General features: G+C 40.4%; 1 pseudogene; it reads left to right on the top strand.

Annotated features, from left to right (window-relative positions):
- The first annotated feature begins 2,715 nt into the window (after window positions 1–2,715).
- On the top strand, window positions 2,716–3,297 carry LOC129401903 (60S ribosomal protein L13a-like; annotated as a pseudogene).
- Window positions 3,298–19,218: the final 15,921 nt, after the last annotated feature.

The raw sequence follows: 19,218 nt of genomic DNA, 5'->3' as shown, positions 1-19,218 counted from the left end.
TGGACAGGTATAAATCAAAAGCCTGTTCATTCTGATGTCAATGAGGGGGAGTTGAGATTGAATATCACACTGTATTAGGGATTAGAACTTGGATGACCTAATTGACAGAAGCATAATCTCTTCCCTAGAATGAGGTTCTCCAATGGGCGTTCTTCAGAATCATCAGGATTTCTACCTGATTACTTGGCCCCAATGCAGTTTCTGATCAGAAGATAGGATAATGCCCAAGGACTCGTATTTCTAATAAAGTCCTTGGTGACGTTAATGAAACTTGTTTTTGAGAACCCCTCAACTTAAAGGCAGCATAACAAACACAAAACACAAGTGTAAAGAAGAAAACCTCAGAGGCATTCTGGTGAGCAACGCGGCCCGGACAATGCTCCGGACCCGAATTGGGGCCAGCAACACTGGGGGGCCGGGAGGGAGGAGGTGCCGCCAGCACACCTTCTCCAGATGGAACCCTGGCGACACTGAGCAGCAACTAACACGGCTCCAGGATTCGGGACTGGGACAGATCCGAGCCGCGGCTGCTAAAGCGGCCGTGCGACCTTTTCTAAAACCTGAAAACATACAATCTTTGAATGGAAAACTAATTATCAAATGCCTCCTTATTAGGGTTATCTTGTTTGGGGATATAACTCCCACAACAATAGTGAGTTTTGGGTTGAAATATGGAACGTAATCAAGGTGAAGAGAAAATAAAGTGAGGTTCATCAGTTATACAGTTGGGGTGGGGGGCGGGGGGTATACCGGGGATTTTGGTGGTGGAATATGGGCACTGGTGAAGGGATGGTGTTTGAATACGGTATAACTGAGACATAAACCTGAGAACTCTGTAACTTTCCACATGGTGATAAAATTTTTAAAAAAATAAAAATTAAGAAACATGAAAAAAAAGTAAAATAAAATAAATAAATCTAAGCTCTCTTTCCCAATTAAAAAAAAATAAAAATAAAGAAGAAAACCTCAGTTGGTTCTTTTTTTTTGGTTTTTTTTTGCTTTTGGGGTCACACCTGGCAATGCACAGGGGTTACTCCTGGCTCTGCACTCAGGAATTACTCCTGGCGGTGCTCAGGGAACCATATGGGATGCTGGGAATAGAACCTGGGTCTCCCGCGTGCAAGGCAAATGCCCTACCTGCTGTGCTATCACTCCAGCCCCGAAAACCTCAGTTTTAAGTGTGACCGCTACTTATCTCTGTAATCTCTGTAAAATAGGAGCAATTTTACCTACCTCCTCAGGTGGTGCTATGCAGTTAAACTGTGTGTTTGTGTCTGAAAGTGCTTATGTGACTGGTATGATCTGCTCTACCAACTTGGAATACATCTATTTTATGTTTCGAATTCTTAATCCTCACCTCCCTATATCCAATTTAGAGAAATGTCCATTATCTGCTTCTGGAGATCTCCTTTCCCAAAACATGTGCTCTAAGAATTTTCCCAGTCTGAAGAACTGATCTACCTTGTAACTCTACATACAGAGACTCTAATCAGTGCATTGACTTTATTTTTTCCCCACTATAAAACAACTGTCACTGTCACTGTCATCCCATTGCTTATCGATTTGCTCAAGCGGGCACCAGTAACTTCTCCATTGTGAGACTTGTTACTGTTTTGGCATATTGAATACACCACGGGGAGCTTGCCAGGCTCTGCCATGCGGGCAAGATACTCTTGGTAGCTTGCCGGGCTCCATCCCCATTACAAAACAAAATAAAAACAAAACAAAACAACAAACCAACCTTTAGCTTTATCAAACACAATTAACAAAAATTGTATGATGCCCTTAATGAACCAAATTTCTTTGCTGGCTAGAGTGCCTCTAAAATGAACCCTTATATTGTATCCTTTTCAGTTCATTCTAAGATGCAGTTACTTCTCCCTAACAGGCCAGGGTGTTTGGGCATAGGACACTTTCAGCCTTAGTCTTGGCCTGTCCCTTATTGTCATCTTCCCAACCTCTAAAACAAGGCTTTTAAATGTCTTTGCCCTATTATCCCATTTTTCAGGGGAAAAATATTACTCAGTGCCCCTAATCCCCGGAGATTTATCTTCTTTAAGTGAACACACAGAAAACATCCCCCACGATTGTACAAAGGCTACTACCACCGACTTGGATGGGTCCAGCAGTCCCTTGGTAGGCACTATTGCCCACTTTGGGAAACTACTTTAGAATGAGAGCTGTGATGATGATGATGACCATTAACCATGATAAAGACCATCAACCCTCTTAGAACCCCACTCTACTTCCCAAGGTGATACAATGGTGCTCCCTACTACTCCATTTTAGGAATTGAGTTTTCAGCCATTGGCTATGGCTCATGCTGGGATTTCCCTTAATCCTTTCCAGTGGGATTCTGTCCTGAGATATCTGTGCCATTTTGTTCTCCCTCCCAAATCTTTGCTTTAAAAAAACAAACAGGGGCTGGAGCAATAGTACAGCGGGTAGGGCATTTGCCTTGCACGCGGCCAACACGGGTTCAGGTTCAATTCCCAGCATCCCATATGGTTCCCTGAGCATCATCAGGAGTGATTTCTAGTGCAAAGCCAGGAGTAACTCTTATGCTTTGCCGGGTATGACCCCAAAAAAGCAAAACAAACAAACAACCTCTTCTGAGGCTGGGTGGAGTTATTGCTCTGAAAGCAGAGATCCTCTCTGTCCTGCTCTTAAAACCTGGACTGCCCAAGCGGCTCCCCCAAACAGTGGAGGGGCAGCATGGTGTTCGATAGCCCAGGCCATCTCATTGGCCACCTGGCAGCCATCATGGCCAAGCAGGTACTGTTGGACCAGAAGGTGGTGGTCATATGCTGTGAAGCCATCAACATTTCTAGCAATTTCTACAAGAATAAGTAAGTTGCGTACATGGCCTTCCGAAGTGGAAGAATGCCAGCCTCTACCAGGCACCCATCATATCTTTTGACAGACAGTGGATGCATAGTGCCCCACAAGACCAAGAGAGGTTGAGCTTCCTTGGACCACCTCAAAGCATCAGATGGGATTCCAACGGCGTAAGACAAGAAAAAAGAGAGAAGCAGTGTGCCTGAAGCATACCTAAGAAGTTTGCTGAACTAGGGTGTCCGGCTCATGAGATTGCTAGAACCCCCAGGCGCAGTGACAGATATTCTAGAGAAGAGGAAGGAGAAGGCCAGGTTACATTAGAGCAAGAAAAAGCAGCTCATGCGGCTATGGAAAAGGTTGGAAAGAATGGAGAAAAAAATGAATAAATTCCCATCAAGGCCTGTGGAGTCATGGTCTGAGCCAAATACACTTGACTACTTATTACAAACAAACAAATAAACAAATCTGGACTAGAACCAGGTCTAGTCAGACCTCCAGTATATCCTTCTAACACTGCTCTACCCTGCCAAAATGTCCAGCAAGGCGCAACCTATTCATGCTGAGGAAGGAAAAAGAGGAAGACAATGAAAGGAAGGAAACTGCTCCCACCCCTGCAAAAATGCTCCCCACTGTGTGTGACTTAGTCACATAATAGAGCTAGCTATTTCTTCAAGAATTCTGGGGTAAAGGTAATAGCATAGCAGAAAAGGGAAGGATTTGACAACAGACTGATGAGTTGGCAGAATTAGACTCTTTTCTCAATATTTACACGCAGAATCTTTGTATTTAGAGCCTTTTGGAGAACTATAGTTGTGAAGAGCTAGAGAAATAATAATCATCCAGTCATTTGATAATGACACATTCAATGCTTATCTTAAGCAAGGATCTATACTCTGTATACAATATTAAGAAATACAAGAAAATCACCTAACTAGTTTACTTTTGGGAATCTTTGGGTCTGCTAGAGAGCCTCAATGACCTAATATAGATGACAGGAACTTCAATCCCGCCATTTTGAACTCCTACACAGGACTATGGAAGTATCCCACTCAGGAGTGAGAGAAATTTTCTCCTTACACAGAATTATTTCCTATCTCTATCTCTGCCAATAGGGATAATGTACTCACTTTTACAGTCAGATATTTGCTGTTTGTGATGTTTTCTCTGATCATGGGGATGTGAGTATTGTTTTAAAGGAAATACCTGCTGACTGTAGAATGAATACCAAATCTTTTAAAAATGGATCATCTATAGCAGGTGGAAAGTTTGTGGTTAGAAGATGAATTAGAGGCCCAGGTCATGGCTGAGTCATAGAGCACACACCTGGGCAGGTTTAAGACTATAAGTTCCAGCCCTGTTCCATGTGCTAAGACCATCCAGCATTGCTGCTTGATCACAAAAGACTCTGATTCCTGGCACATCTCAACCGAATGCGCCCAAGCACTGTGACTTAATGTGCAATCCCCTTAGAGGCCCTCCTCAACCAAGAGTGCAAATAACTGTCACCACCACAATGAGGGTGGGGAGAAAAGGAAAGAAAACAGAATCATCTTAATTAGTAATTTGTTGATGAGTAAATCACTAGAACCTCCCTATCTATCTAACCACTTTAATAGTTCCTCTTAGAATTATTCATAAAGGGGTAGACAGCATGTGCCTGCCCCAGGTACCACAGAGCCCCCAGTTAGTCATCACTGGGGGCCCCTGCGTACTACCAGGGCCGACCCTGGTGGTCTGTGGCACCACCAGTTTGAACACACCACATCCTTAGGTCGAAACTGGCCATATATCACTGGGAACATGCCTCAGGGTCCTTGGGCATTATTTGAGAGCCCCTCAAAAGAAGAAATAAGCATAGAAATATGTTCTGAAATTGATACATTTTAGATCATGCACAGCATTTTCGAAAACTGCCTGGCCGAAAAGATAAATAAGAATTTTAACACCTAACTTAAAGCTTAAATAACAATTTGTATTTTTCTATCCTTGCTTTTTGGGCCACGCCTGGCAGGGATTACTCGTGGCTCTGTATTCAGGGATCAGTCCTGGTGGGGTTTGGAGGACTGTATGTGGTGCCAGGGACCAAACCCACGTTGGCCACATGCGAGGCCAGCATCCTACCTGCTATACTATCGCTCTGGTTCCTAAAAATTTATAATTAACAAAGTTTGTGTGAATATATTAGCTCCTTACAACATCTCCATTAAATAAGCAAATGATCCTCATTTATTATAGGTGAAGAGATTGTGTTCTCAAGAAATCCAAAGGCTTGTTTAAAGCAGCGATTTCCAATTAGAGTCATTTTGCTCTCCAGGAAACATTTGGTAATATCTGGAGACATTTTTGGTTATCCTAATGAGGAGGAGATGCGACTGAAATTTACTCAGTGGGAAGAAACCAAAGTAGCTACTGAACTTTATCTTACAAAGCCCAGGATAGAGTCTCAAACCAGAGAGTTATTTGTGACTTAGAGTCAGCAGTGCTATCATTAAGAAAACTTAGTCCAGAGGCCCAGAAAGATAGCACAGGGCTTAGGGCACCTTCCGTGTAAGTATTTGCTTGTGAGTTCAAATCCTTGAGGTTCCACAGGTACTGAGAATGACCTTGGAAGCTCTGCTCTAGGTGATCCCTGATGCTGAAAGCAGTTTCCAGCCACAACACAACAAGGTGTGTGTGAGCACCATGAAAACTTTTTCACAATTTTGTTTTGAAGCAGATTTTCCTTTGCTTCTCTCATCAGTGAAGTGCAGGATGCCTTTGGCCCTAGGGAACAAATTTGACAGGATGCAAGCCCAGTCAAATCCACGACTATGAAAAATAATGTGTGCCTGCTGCAGTTGGGGAGTGCAACTCTCAGTAAGCACATGTCTATGTACACTGGGGGGCTCCTGGCAAGTACCACAACTTGTGTGACTCTAGTAAGAGTGAGAGCCCAGGTAAGCACGCATGCAAGATGCACAAGAAAAGGAATGCAAATTTCACTGTAATCCCTGGCTATAGCATAAACTCACCAAAAATAATAGAGGAAAGAGTTGAGGGAGAGAGATTTTTTTTTTTAATTTGGCTTTTTGAGTCACACCCGGTGATGCCCAGAGGTTACTCCTGGCTCATGCACTCAGGAATTACTCCTGGCAGTACTCGGGGGACCATATGGGATGCTGGGAATCGAACCCGGATCGGCCGTGTGCTAGGCAAACACCCTACCCACTATGCTATTGCTCCAGCCCTGGGAGAGAGATTTTTTTTTTAAATACCTGGTCTAAGTATACACAGTTGGCAAAATCTAAATCCAGTTATTATTATTATTATTAATAATGCACTTTTTCTCCTATTGTTTCCAAATGGAAAGTTTTCATCTTAAACCGATTGGGGAAGCATAGTCCGTGACACTCCATTGTCTTCTTACATTTCTTTCTTTTTTTGGTTGGTGGGAGTTGAGGGCTGTTGGGTGTTACCTGGCTCTGTACTCAGGGTATCACTCCTGGTGGTTCTCAGGGAAACAGATGAGGTGATGGGAAGCAAACCAGGGTCGGCCACATGCAAGGCAAGTATCTCAATCCCTGTACTAGCTCTCTGATTCTTAATTTTTAATTAATTAAGAATTAATTCTTAATTTTTTCTTAAAATTAATTCTTAATTTTTCTGAGCTCTTGGAAACATATACATTTAGTGGACAAGGAAATGTTGCTGTAGAAGAAAGTGTTACTGTGACAATGGAAATTCTGTCTGCATAATTCCTGTTCTCCCTCTACTGTTTATGCTTCCAAGTTCATCCAATTCTGCACCTGCAATGAAAACTTTTGGACAATAAAAGGTGATGAAATTTCACCGTTTCTAAATTCTGCAACATCTAGAACTGTGCAGGAGAGGTGGGAGGTAGGAAAAATGATTGATTAACATGTGTGTGATTTCTCAATTATCGATGGTAATGGCCCGTGGATGTAACGTGGATTTGCCAAAGCCACTGATAACCCAAAAGTCATTTTTATTGAAATTTGGATACAAAACATTTTTTAAAGGAGAGTGATCTATCTAATAATTACTTTAATTTTGAGGTAAACTACTATAAGTTGTTTTTAATTCCCTAAATACACAACACTGTGAGGCAGGAGAGGCATCCAAGAATGCGCTAGGCAGCAGGGGATGCCAACAAAGATTAAAAGCTGGAACAGGACTAGTGAAAGAATAGCTCACCAGGCCCAGATAGACAGAGGCACAGCATTAAGGCCCTGCGTCTCAGAGCCAGGCAGCTTGGATTCCAACCCAGCACTGGAAACTCTGATCCCTGTACCTCAGTTTTCTGAAACTACAAAATGGGAGAGTATCTAGTACCTACTGTATAGAGTAGTATTAATTCATTTTTTTGGTTTGAGTTTGTGTCTTGCCTAGTTGCTATGGTCACAACTTCCATTACTCTATTGAACTTTACTGCTGTGAGTACACAGTCTTATCTTGTGCCTGATCTTAAGGAGGAAGACTTTCAGTATTTCACCATTGAAATATTGACTGCTGTGGGCTTGTAGTAAAAAGCTTTAACTATGTTGAGGGAAGTTACTTCAACCCCCACTGTTTGTTTTTAATGAAAGACGTTTACAATCACTTCTTGGTTTGGTAGTAGATGAACACAAGATTCATTTTGTTTTGTTTCATTTTGTTTTGTTTTTTGTTTTGTATTTCTGCTTTTTGGGTCACACCCAATGATGCACAAGGGTTACTCCTGGCTCTGCCCTCAGGAATTACTCCTGGCATTGCTCAGGGGAACATATGGGATGCTGGGAATCAAACCCAGGTTGGCCCCATGCAAGGCAAACGCCTTACCTGCTGTGCTATTGTTCCAGCTCCCAAAGGATTCATTTTAAAGCAGATTTTCTTTTACAACTCTCTTCAATGAAACATAGGCTGCATTTGGCCCAAGGGAAAGAACCTTAAAGTTGTATTAGAGATCACCACTTACTAAGGCCCTTGGTATTAGCATAGCTTGTCATTTAGAGAAAAGCTAGCAAATTGTGCGATATTCGACAGGCAGGAAAGGATTCTTCCTGTCTCTTTCTTTTCTCAAGATAACAGGTTAGAACCTCTATGCTTCCTGGGTTAGCTTCATCAAGTTTTAGCTTTATCATTCTGAATATACTCCAACAGTCTCAAGAGAAATGATCCCCAGTGAAGAGGGTGAGATGAACTATATGGCCAAAACTTCAATACCCTACCCTAGGAGAAGCACTACTGGTCCAGATGGAACTAAAGTCAGTGGTCCATTAAGATCCAATTTGAGTATAAGAGTCACATGTTAGTGTGGACACAGGTGGTTAATACTGGAACCTATGTGCAGGGCAAAATAATGTTTTCTGCTGAAGCTCTAATAGCAAAAGTACCATTGCAAGGGCTGGAGCAACAGCACAGTGGGTAGGGCATTTGCCCTGCACATGGCCGACCCAGGCTGGATTCCCAGCATCCCATATGGTCCCCTGAACACCACTAGGAGTAATTCCTGAGTGCATGAGCCAGGAGTAAACCCTGTGCATTACCGGGTATGACCCAAAAAAAGAAAAAAATGTATCATTGTGCATATAGATAATAACATCAGTCCCTACCAGATCAGCTATCAATAATGACACTTAGAGTAGTCAAGGAAATCTCAGCAGGAATGGATTCAACTCACTAATTCCCTGATTTGTTTTTATATGAAGCTGAGGATTGAATTCAGGGTCTTTCATAAGTGAGACATGTAAACAGCCAGCTGAGCTACCTCTCTGGCTCCATGTTTTCATGTTCCCTGTAGATTTGCCTACTATATTTATTATGTTCCAAGTCCACTTTCAAATATTACTGAATCATATCCCCAGTACCTCTCCTGAATTTTGGAAGCAAAATAGATCCTTTGGCTGAGTAAGTACCGAGAGTTTGAAGACATTCTGAGAAGGTGATATATACCATATTTGTTTAGATATCTCTTGGTATCAAGAAATATCTAAATAAATAAATATCTTGAGACTCAGAAAGTCTCTTGCCCATATGCCTGGCTGTCTTTCCCGGGGCCCCTCAGAGGGGATGGGCTCCAGCTTCCCTCCCCACTCCGAGCAGAGCTCCCGGCAGCCGAAGGCCACCGGAACCTAGCTACAACCATGCTCGAGGCACCTCTCCACATGTTCGGACAGGCCTCACGCATGAAGGTACCGGCAGAGGAACCCAGGTGTGTGTAATCCCATCAACGGCCAACATCCAGAGAGAGACTTAAAAGCAAGCTCTCAGAAGCGGTTGTGCAATGTCATGTAGCCTGCTTCTCCCTCTGAAAGAAACTGGCAATCTTCTGAGAGTTTCCTGCCTACATGGGACAGCCTTGCAAGCTTCCCATGGTGTATTCATATGCTAAATCCAGTAACAAGCTGGATCTCATTCCCCTGACCCTGAAAGAGCCTCCAGTGCGACATCTCGACATCTCGTTGGGAGGGCCGAGTCGAGATAGACTTCTAAGATCTCAGGGAAAGGACGAAATGAGAGGTTACTGAGCCCGCCCGAGAAATCGGTGATTAACAGGATTTTCGTGATTAGTGATTTAGATATCAGTGTGGATAAGGTGTAGATATATTAATCAGAGATAGATCAATATATTGATAGAAAGTTAGATCAAGGCTTTTAGTACCTGAGAAATGGTTTGGTCTTGCCATGCATTTGAAACTCTGAAAGATGAAGAATAGATATAACTATTTCATAATATTTCAAATCTCTGGTTCTGTCCTTGTATGTGTGTGCATGGTTTGAGTATGTTTGCACATGTGCAAGTCAAACTACGGCCTCAGGATTAACAAAATCAGTATCACTTAAGTACTTGCAAAGTCATGTGTCCAGTGGTATATTGTTGTTTAACATCTGTCTTTCTGGGGAGGAGCTGAGGTGCACAGAGTCCTGACATTCTAGTGGTTTGCTAAAGTCTATGCTATAAATGTTCCCACCTGGTCAATGTCAAGGTATCTATGTAACATCACAGACCATGGAGTTGAGAAGAGTATATAAAATGCCCGTCAGGTGCCAGCACAAACTGGCTGTAATACACCATTGTATGGATTCTTGTTCCTTGCAGAAAGGCCACATAAGAACCTCAGGTATCAGGGCTCAGGAGTATAATTTTTACCAAGTCCTCCATATTGTTGTGATGTTTATGAAAGTTTTTAAAGAAATGCTACATCATTCTGAACAGCTAGTTCTTAGGTTTCCTGCAGAGGTGAATGTGCAGGCCAGGAGAACACCCAAATGAATAACTGTTGGAGTCACAAATTAGTCCTAGTGATGGGAATAGGAGGTATTTGTAAAGACTGAAGAAAGACAAAGAACTCAAAACCACACACAGAAAAAGCAGTGACAGAAAGCGGTCCAAAAGCTAACACAGAAGGCAATCACAAAGGCGACGAAACATGGAAGAAAGAAGAGTGGGATTCTCCAGTAAAGCATTTCTAGAATATTCAACAACTATTCAAAAGTTTCTTTAGCATTCACTAAGAAATATTTTTTAAAAATTAATCTCTATCAGCATCTGTTAGTAGAACTAGACAATTCAAGTGCATCTGTAAAAGACAGCAGATGATAAAATATCTCTGACTGAAAGTAGAAGAAGCAAACAGTATAATGTAGATGTCCAAAATTTGTTGAGGGAAACTGAACTTGAGGAAAATAATGGTTAACTGTTTTGCTCATTGCAATTATACATAAATGTGGTGGTGCACAGAGGATCAGATATGGTGCAGGGCATTAAACTAAGGCTGTCTGCACACAAGTTGTCTGGTTCCTCCCCGGCGCCCCCCCTCCCCACGTCCCCACCCCCATCCCCCACCCTCTGTGGTAAGCTCCCTACTAAAGGCCAGTTGTCAGTTTCTGTTGTCTTTGGACATTTGCTGTTCCTTTCCTATGTTTCATCACACGGATGAGGGAGATTATTCTTTGTTTCCACCTCTTTGTTTCTTACACTTAAGTGTAAAATGCTGCAATGAGTAAGGCTGTGCCAAAAATCTCTTCTATGTTATGACATCAATTCTTTTGGATCTATACACCAAATGGATTTGAAAAAACATACTAGATTATTTATTAATAATTTATAAATAATTATAAAATAATTTCAGGCAAGAAAAATATCATTTTTAAGGCAAAACTAGAACCTTGTTGCAAATTGCTGCAAAAATTACCCTCATTATGGTAAAACAAATGTTAGGCATTGGAACAATGAAAATCTCTAAAGTCGGTCTTTCCCTTTAAGAGGTTTAGAGACTAATAGCTGGAGTGAGATCAACACATACATATAAAACACAATTCTTTATGTTTAAAGTAAACAGATTTGTGTCAGACATTGTTGGTACAAATACAAACTGGCGAACTGCTTTGAAAACAACTGTGGCTAAAATGTTCCTGTCTGTGACTTCTCGTACTGAGAGCTCAGTTGAGGCTTCGGTGCAAAATTTAGAATCAACAACTCTCCTCATGGAAGGGAGTTGGAGTTTTAATTTTTATTGGTAGTCATTTTTTGTTGTTTGTATATTTGTTTGTTTGTTTATTTAGTTCAAGGGAGTTAGCCTGGCACAAAGTTAGGCTGAGTTAAATGAAAGGTAGAGGGGCTGGAGCGATAGCACAGCGGGTAGGGCGTTTGCCTTGCACTTGGCCAACCCAGGTTCGAATCCCAGCATCCCATATGGTCCCCGAGCACTTCCAGGGGTAATTCCTGAGTGCAGAGCCAGGAGTAACCTCTGTGCATTGCCAGGTGTGACCCATAAAGCAAAAAAATTGAAAAAATTAAAAAAAATAAATGAAAGGTAGAGAAATAAAGCTGGAGGGTTATTTGACAAATTGATGGCTCTAGACTTTTTAGATTAATATATATTTTTTTAATTTTTCAATTGCTTTATCCTCTAAATAAATTTTTTGGTTGTGTTTTGTGTTGGGGTCATACCCAGCAATCCTCAAGGCGTGTTCCTGTCTCTGCAATCAGGAATCACTCCTGGCAGGCTCAGGGGACCATATGGCGTGCTGAAGATCAAACTCAGGTTGGCTGAGTACAAGGCAAGTTTGTCTCTCTGGCCCCTAAATAACATTTCTTGTAACTTATTATAGCATCTTTTTTTTTTATGGTTCCTTTAGTATCCCCAGCCATAGTCATAGCCCAACTTCAAATACACATAATACACCGAAGAGAACTGTAGTAGCTTTCTAACAGGTCTGTGCCTTAGATTTCTCCTGACTGTCATCACCTCCATACTGCTTTCCAAATGATCTGAAAAACACCAGATCACCCCTGCTATGTGTCTGACCCTCATGGTTCCAGGCACTGAGAAGAGAAGTCAGTGGGTCCCAATTTGCCAACGGAGTTTTTAACACATTAGCTCGTCAGCCTCATTCACAAACCCTAATGTGCTCCTTGCTTACTAGTTTCTTGGTCTTGGCATGAGTTAATACTTTAGCTGGAATGTCCTTCTCTCCACATGCTTGATGGGAATAACACTTCTCTCGTCTTCCCAGATCTAGCTCTAACCTCATTACTCCTAAAAAGCCTTCTTGTATTTCTCCAGCTGATCATTGCTCCTTGAAAGATTTTCTCTCCTGGCATGCATTTGCCTATTGACAGATCTCAGTTCATTCTGTCAGTAGTTTTGGTGATTTATGTATGTCTGGTCAATCCACTAGAATATGAATGCTGGGAGGTCAGAGGCCCTGTGTTTTGCTTTTTGCCCCCTTGTTTCACTCACTGCACCTTGAACGATACCTTTTTTATAAACAAAGAGCTCACTAAGGCATGTGGTATGGTTAGTTGACTAAAAACTAACTTTCTTTAGGAAAAGAAATGGAGATATAATTTGAATTTGTGAAGGAATTTAGAAATCAGAGTAGATATACTAAGTTTAACCACTTTCATTGCACTTTGAGTGCAAAGTTTCTCCTACTGTTTTCCATAATTCTATCCCAGCTACATTGTGTTATACTTTCAATTAAAAAAATTTTTTTGTTCAGCTGTTTTTCTTTGGTGCCTGTGTCTATTGGTTGTGAAATCATCCACCAACTTTCTGAGAAGAAATAGAATGAGGTGATTAGCTATGTTTTCTCTTTTCCATTTTGATTCCAGGATATATTTCATAAGTGCCCTTCCTTACCCTTTAATGCAGTCTACATAGTAAATGAATGGCCGAAAGCATGTTTTATGGTAACTTAGACACACACACATACACACCTAAACCAGGCATCTACAAAACAGTACTCTTAATTAGTGCAGTACGTGTTGGTACAGGTAGCTCTGCTTTTTGAAAGTTTGCATGATGCCACTTGGTTTCGACAAAAGATCTTCACTAATACCTATTTTCATGAACAGAAAGAGATCCAAATAGGATATTTGCTTTTATAAGAAAAGATGAAAAGCAGAATTACTGTTCAGGATTATTTTGCAGAGGCATTTTTGGAGCAGTGCATATTCTGAGCAACAGAAGTAGTACCACCATCTATTTTCCCCAGGGACTACTTTATATGAGGTGTGTACTCATCAGGTCACTACAGATTCACTATATGCCAATGTTATTTTAATCTTCAGGTGTTATTTGACATAATTTTTAAGGTTATTTGGGGGCCAACGAATATGAGACTGTTTCCATATGAAATAACTTTTTATAAAAAGTTTCCTAAGAATTCTGTACTTTTATATAACAACATAAAAAATGTTGTTATGAAGCATTTTAATGCTGCTTTTATTCCACTTTAAATGAGCAAACAAAAAGTTTGCGAGCTTTTATAAAATATTTCCATGCAGATCATTAAATCAATATTATGACTATTAAAGGATTGAAACAAGAAACTTAAAAACATGACATAAAACATATACATCATAATTTTTAGCTTTCAGTCACTAAACGAGCACTGTGAGTAGTGCATTTACTAATCTTACTAGACTTAATCTGTCACAATCATTCTCTGACATATTTTTATACCCATTGAATAAAGAAACTAAAGCTTAAAGATACAGCAACTGCTGTGCTGTGCTGAGTTCCAAACGCAGCTGGACCATGCTTTTGCTAAGAGCTCATAACATGTACCATGACTCCTTGTCATATGTGATTTCCAAGACAATTTACATGTACTGGTATTTTAACCTTGTAGCACATACAAGGGGGATAAGACGACCAAAATTAGAGAACAGCACTCTACATAAACTTTGTTTCTTTTCTTGAGCTCTAGTCCTACTCTATTCTCCAGTTTGTAAATCTTTAAAAACTGACCAACACCCTCCCATCCTTGAAACAGAAACTTAAGTATAGTGGAGAAAAAGAGTCCTGAGTAAATCTTTCTTCATATGTGGGATTTAAAGACATGAGAAACACAATATGGTAGCAACACATACCCAAAAGAAACAGAAATTGGTCCATAGAACTAAACTTACAGGACTGAAGTTGGGGAGTGGAAAGGGAGGGGTCTTTGGGACCTTGGTGGAAGGAAGTGGGTCCTCACTCTGATAGTGATTTTAAAATGGTGCGTGCAGGCTGGAGCAATAGCAGAGCGGGTAGGCCGTTTGCATGCGGCCGACCCGGGTTTGATTCTCAGCATCCTATATGGTCCCCTGAGCACCATCAGGAGTAATTCCATTTTTAAAAATTATTTATTTATTTATTTAAAATTTATTGAATCACCATGAGATAGTTACAAGCTTTCATGTTTGGGTTACAATCTCACAATGATCAAACACCCATCCCTCCACCAGTGCACATTCCCCACCACCAATATCTCAGGTCCTGTGCATTGCCGGGTGAGACCCAAAAAGCAAAAAACAAAAACAAAAACAAAATAAAATGGTGCATTAATTATTAATATTATTGTAAATCACAATAATATATGAATATTATTGTGATTTATATATTTATAAATTTATTTTATTAATCAATATAAAATCAATATATAAATTGATTTGTATATTTTATGTATTTATAAATATATGTATATATTATTTATATAAATCACAGGGCTGGAGCAATAGCACAGCAGTTGGGCATTCGCCTTCCACGAGGCTGACCCTAGTTCGATTCCTCCACCCCTCTCTGAGAGCCCGGCAAGCTACCGAGAGTACCCAGCTGGCGCAGCAGAGCCTGGCAAGCTACCCGTGCATATTGGATATGCCAAAAACAGTAACAATAAGTCTCTCAATGAGAGACGTTACTGGTGTCCACTCGAACAAATCGATGAGCAACGCGGTGACAGTGACAGTGACAGTGATTGTAAATCACAGTACCCCAATAAAGTTTTTTTTTTTAAAGCAAACCTTTTAAGTGCTGAAGATGTAGATCAGCAGTATAGCACTTTCCATGAATGTGTGAGACCATGGGTTCAATTCCCAGCACTGAAAACTGTCACTGTCACTGGCATCCCGTTGCTCATCGATTTGTTTGCGCGGGCACCAGTAAGTCTCTCATCATGAGACTTATTATTACTGTTTTTGGCATATCCAATATGCCACGGGTACCTTGCCAGGCTCTGCTGTGCCGGTGCAATACTCTCGGAGAGGGACGGAGGAATCAAACACCGGTCAGCCGCGTGAAAGGCGAACGCCCTACCACTGTGCTATCGCTCCAGCCCGCACTGCAAAAGTAAAATAAAATAGAAAGTCTTTCAGAAAACTGGCACAAAATACTTTGAGTCATCTTAAAGTAACAAAACTTTGTAGACACTATCAATACACTTTTTCTTTTCAATCATCCTTTCCCCCAACCCCCACAAACCATCTAGAAGTAGATAGAAATGAAACATTTTCTGTTCTGTGCCTAGGTCTAATAGGAAAGGGTTTATTATTTTAAACATCTATCTGTTGCCAGACAACTTTATTTCCAAAGTTGCTGGATTTTCTGAGTCACTTGTGGATGAATTATTTCATTCTATAAATTATTGCTTCTGTAGAGCACACTATATTATTAGACTATAAAGATAAACTCTTCACCTTTAGAAAGAGAATATTTACTAAAACAGAGAACATGACACATCAATAACTAGATAACAGTGGAATAAATGTATAAATTGTACAAGATGCAGACCAAAGACACGCATTGAGTCACAATTATTGGAAAATAAGGCTTTTTAATTTCATCTATTTTTACATGTTTTGAGGGTTTGGAGAAAGAAAGAGAAAAAATAAAAGTAGAAATCTTTCCATCTTAGAGTTGCAGTTTTGTTAATTTAAAGAAGTTTCCAAAGATTTAGTGCCAATCTTTTAGAAGGTTTTCCTCCTAATCACGTCACGGTTCACTCTGTTACAGTTTGAGTGTTCTATTTTAAGAGTTTTGTCATTTCTTGAAGGACTTGCAAATTGGTATAATCTGCTGCAATGGAGTTCCAGAGAAGAGATGAAGATGTTCTATATAGAGCAGTTTGTGCTGTGGTAATTTCATTCTCGTGTGTGTGTGTGTGTGTGTGTGTGTGTGTGTGTGTGAAGTTTAAAAGGTAAACATACGCAGATATTTTTCAGCATAAAGCCATGAAACATGTCCCTAAGCTATGGGCAGAAGCATGATCTTTCTCTATTTAAGTTTTTTTTTTTTTCAGGTTTAAACTCTATAGTAGTTGTGTGACCTCAAGAACTCTGTTGTACCCCCAAACAGCAATTTCCTCATTCATAAAATGTTATAAAATGAAGCAATACAATGATAGCATCTTTTCTTCTATTCACAATAATGAAGAGTCTGTCCCCATGGTTTGGTAAATTAAGTCAATTACCCTTGTTCTATCTTTATGGTTTAGGATTCAGATGGTAAAGGCTAGTGGGCAATTACAAATTAAGCTGAATATTTACTAGCAATAAAATTCAGCTAAAACAAAATCTTAAGAGAAAGCTATTTGAAAGGTATAATAAGCTCTTTAGCATAATGTGTGCATCTTGGAGATAAAGACAGGTTAATTCACTTAATAAATAGTTATAAAACATCTAATATGTATCAGGCACTGTGTTAGTTCTTGGTATGCAGTGTGAACAAGATTTATGTAGCCCCTGAATTATAGTGTGCACAGTTTGATGGGGAAGACAGCAATATAAAAGTCAACACATTAACAAAAGAATACCAATTGGAAGGAATTTTATAGAACTGTAGTGGCAGAGAATTAGATAGGGTGCTTAATTTAGACAGAAAGGTTAGTAAGGTTAGGAGGAGGTGAGATTTAAACTGAATCTAGCAGGATGAAAAGATTTGATAACAAACCAGCTTGAAGAGCTACAAAAAGAACTACGGGGGTCTAGGAAATGCAGAGGCCCTAATCACTTGGGACCGTTTGAATCCTGCGGGTTCTGGATTTCTTTCATATTTGAGGACTGAATCTACCTTTCCTTCCCTTCCTTTCCTTGTCTTGCCTTGCAGTCTGTGTAGGTCTCCCAGCTGGGGTCTTGTTGGTGATACCCTTGTAAGAAATCAACCGAAAACACTGCTGCGAAGCCCTCCCTTTCCCAAACATCTTGCACAGGCTGTATCTTGCTCAGTATGACTTCACCACTCAATCAAAACCGCTCTTGACATTTATATATTTCAGAATCCTTAGTCTACATTTTCCCCTCAGGTCCTGAGAAAAATAGCTGCTGACACATGACACAAGGTAGACATTCAAAACTTATTCGCTATATTTGGGGATGAATTTCATCAGCTCATCAAAGATCTGATTTTGTTTGTTGATTTTTGTTTTAATCTAGAAGGGTTGTGAAGAGCAAACTGGATGAAATTTGGAAAAGTGTGGTATAGTACTCTGGCACTTGGTTGATGAAGGGTTGTTTCTACTCAGTGGCCACACAAACCTGGACAATCTACTTCATTTATCTTCAACAGGAAAAAAGTGTTTATTAATTATTACATGAATATACAATTATTAATATGCTAAGGGCTGTCTAGTTCAAAAAGGCTATTTGTTCCCACTCTGATATTAAAAGTGCCATTTTTAAGCATCAACTAGTTTACACAATAATGTTTTACATTTCATAGCAATGCATCATCTGGAGCACTTTCATCCTAGAATTTCATTTGATTTTAATGAGTCAAAGTATTGAAGATAAGTCAATTTTGGGGGTACACTTGACAGGATGAGAAACTTTTCCATGTCATAAGATATTAGAAAAAAGAAAATGATACTTACACTTTCCTGACCATTTGCGTCACATTTGTATAGAATTTTCTACTCCTAAGAGAGTTTACTAAAAAACTAGAAATCACTTTTTTCCCCATGTTATGGTGGTTTTGAAATACTAAAATCTAAAGCACTTTTTTTAAATTGAATCACTGTGAGCTACATTTACAAAGCTTTCATGATTGACTTTCAGTCACACAATGATGAAACACCCATTCCTCCACCAGTGTACATTTTCAACCTCCAATGTCCCCAGTATCCTTCCCCACCCCTACCCCCATCCCACCCCTCCTCCAGCCTCTATGGCAGACAGTTTCCCTCTTACTCTCTCTCTGCTTATGGGCATTATGGTTTGCAATACAGATACTGAGAGCCCATCACATTTGGTCCTTTATCTACTTTCAGTACACACTTCCCATCCCGAGCCATCCCTCCAACCGTCATTGACTTAGTCATTTTCTATCCCAGCTGCCTTCTCCCCCAACTCATAAGGCAGGCTTCCAACCGTGGAGCAATCTTCCTGGCCCTGTCTACTGTCCTTGGGTGTTCATCTCATATTAGCACTGTAGCACTGTTGTCCCGTTGTTCATCGATTTGCTTGAGCGGGCACCAGTAACGTCTCCATTGTGAGGCTTGTTACTTTTTTGGCATATCAAATACTCCATGGGTAGCTTGCCAGGCTCTGCTGTGCAGGTGGGATACTTTCGGTAGCTTGCCAGGCTCAGCAAGAGGGATGAAGGAATGAACCCCGGTTGGCCGCGTGCAAGGCAAACGCCCTACCTTCTGTGCTGTCGATCCAGTTCAGTCTCATATTATGATGTCTTATATTCCACAAATGAATACAGTCATTCTATGTCTGTCCCTGTCTTTCTGACTCATTTCACTTAGCATGATACTCTCCATGACCATCCACTAATAAGCAAATTTCGTGACTTCATCTTTCCTAACAGCTGCATAGTATTCCATTGTGTAGATGTAACAAAGTTTCCTTAACCAGTCTTCTGTTCTTGGGCACTTGGGTTGTTTCCAATTTCTGGCTATTGTGAACAGTGCTGCAATGAACATACAGGTACAGATGTCAAGGCTTTTTCTTTTTTTTCTAGTTAAATTCCTTAATTAGAAGAACCATTAAAGCACTCAGGTTAGCTCAGTTGGGAAAAGGGAATGTTGCAGGAATCTGAGACACAATGAACAGGAAACAAAGCTCTACTCCTAATGATTCGGAAAGTATCCACAAAAGTAAATTATCTGCTTTCCTCAGAAATGTCAAGA

Source organism: Sorex araneus, chromosome 2 (assembly GCF_027595985.1).
Source record: "Sorex araneus isolate mSorAra2 chromosome 2, mSorAra2.pri, whole genome shotgun sequence".
Classification (NCBI taxonomy): domain Eukaryota; kingdom Metazoa; phylum Chordata; class Mammalia; order Eulipotyphla; family Soricidae; genus Sorex; species Sorex araneus.
Note: the sequence above shows the minus strand (reverse complement) of the source record. Positions and strands in the feature narration are given on the sequence as shown.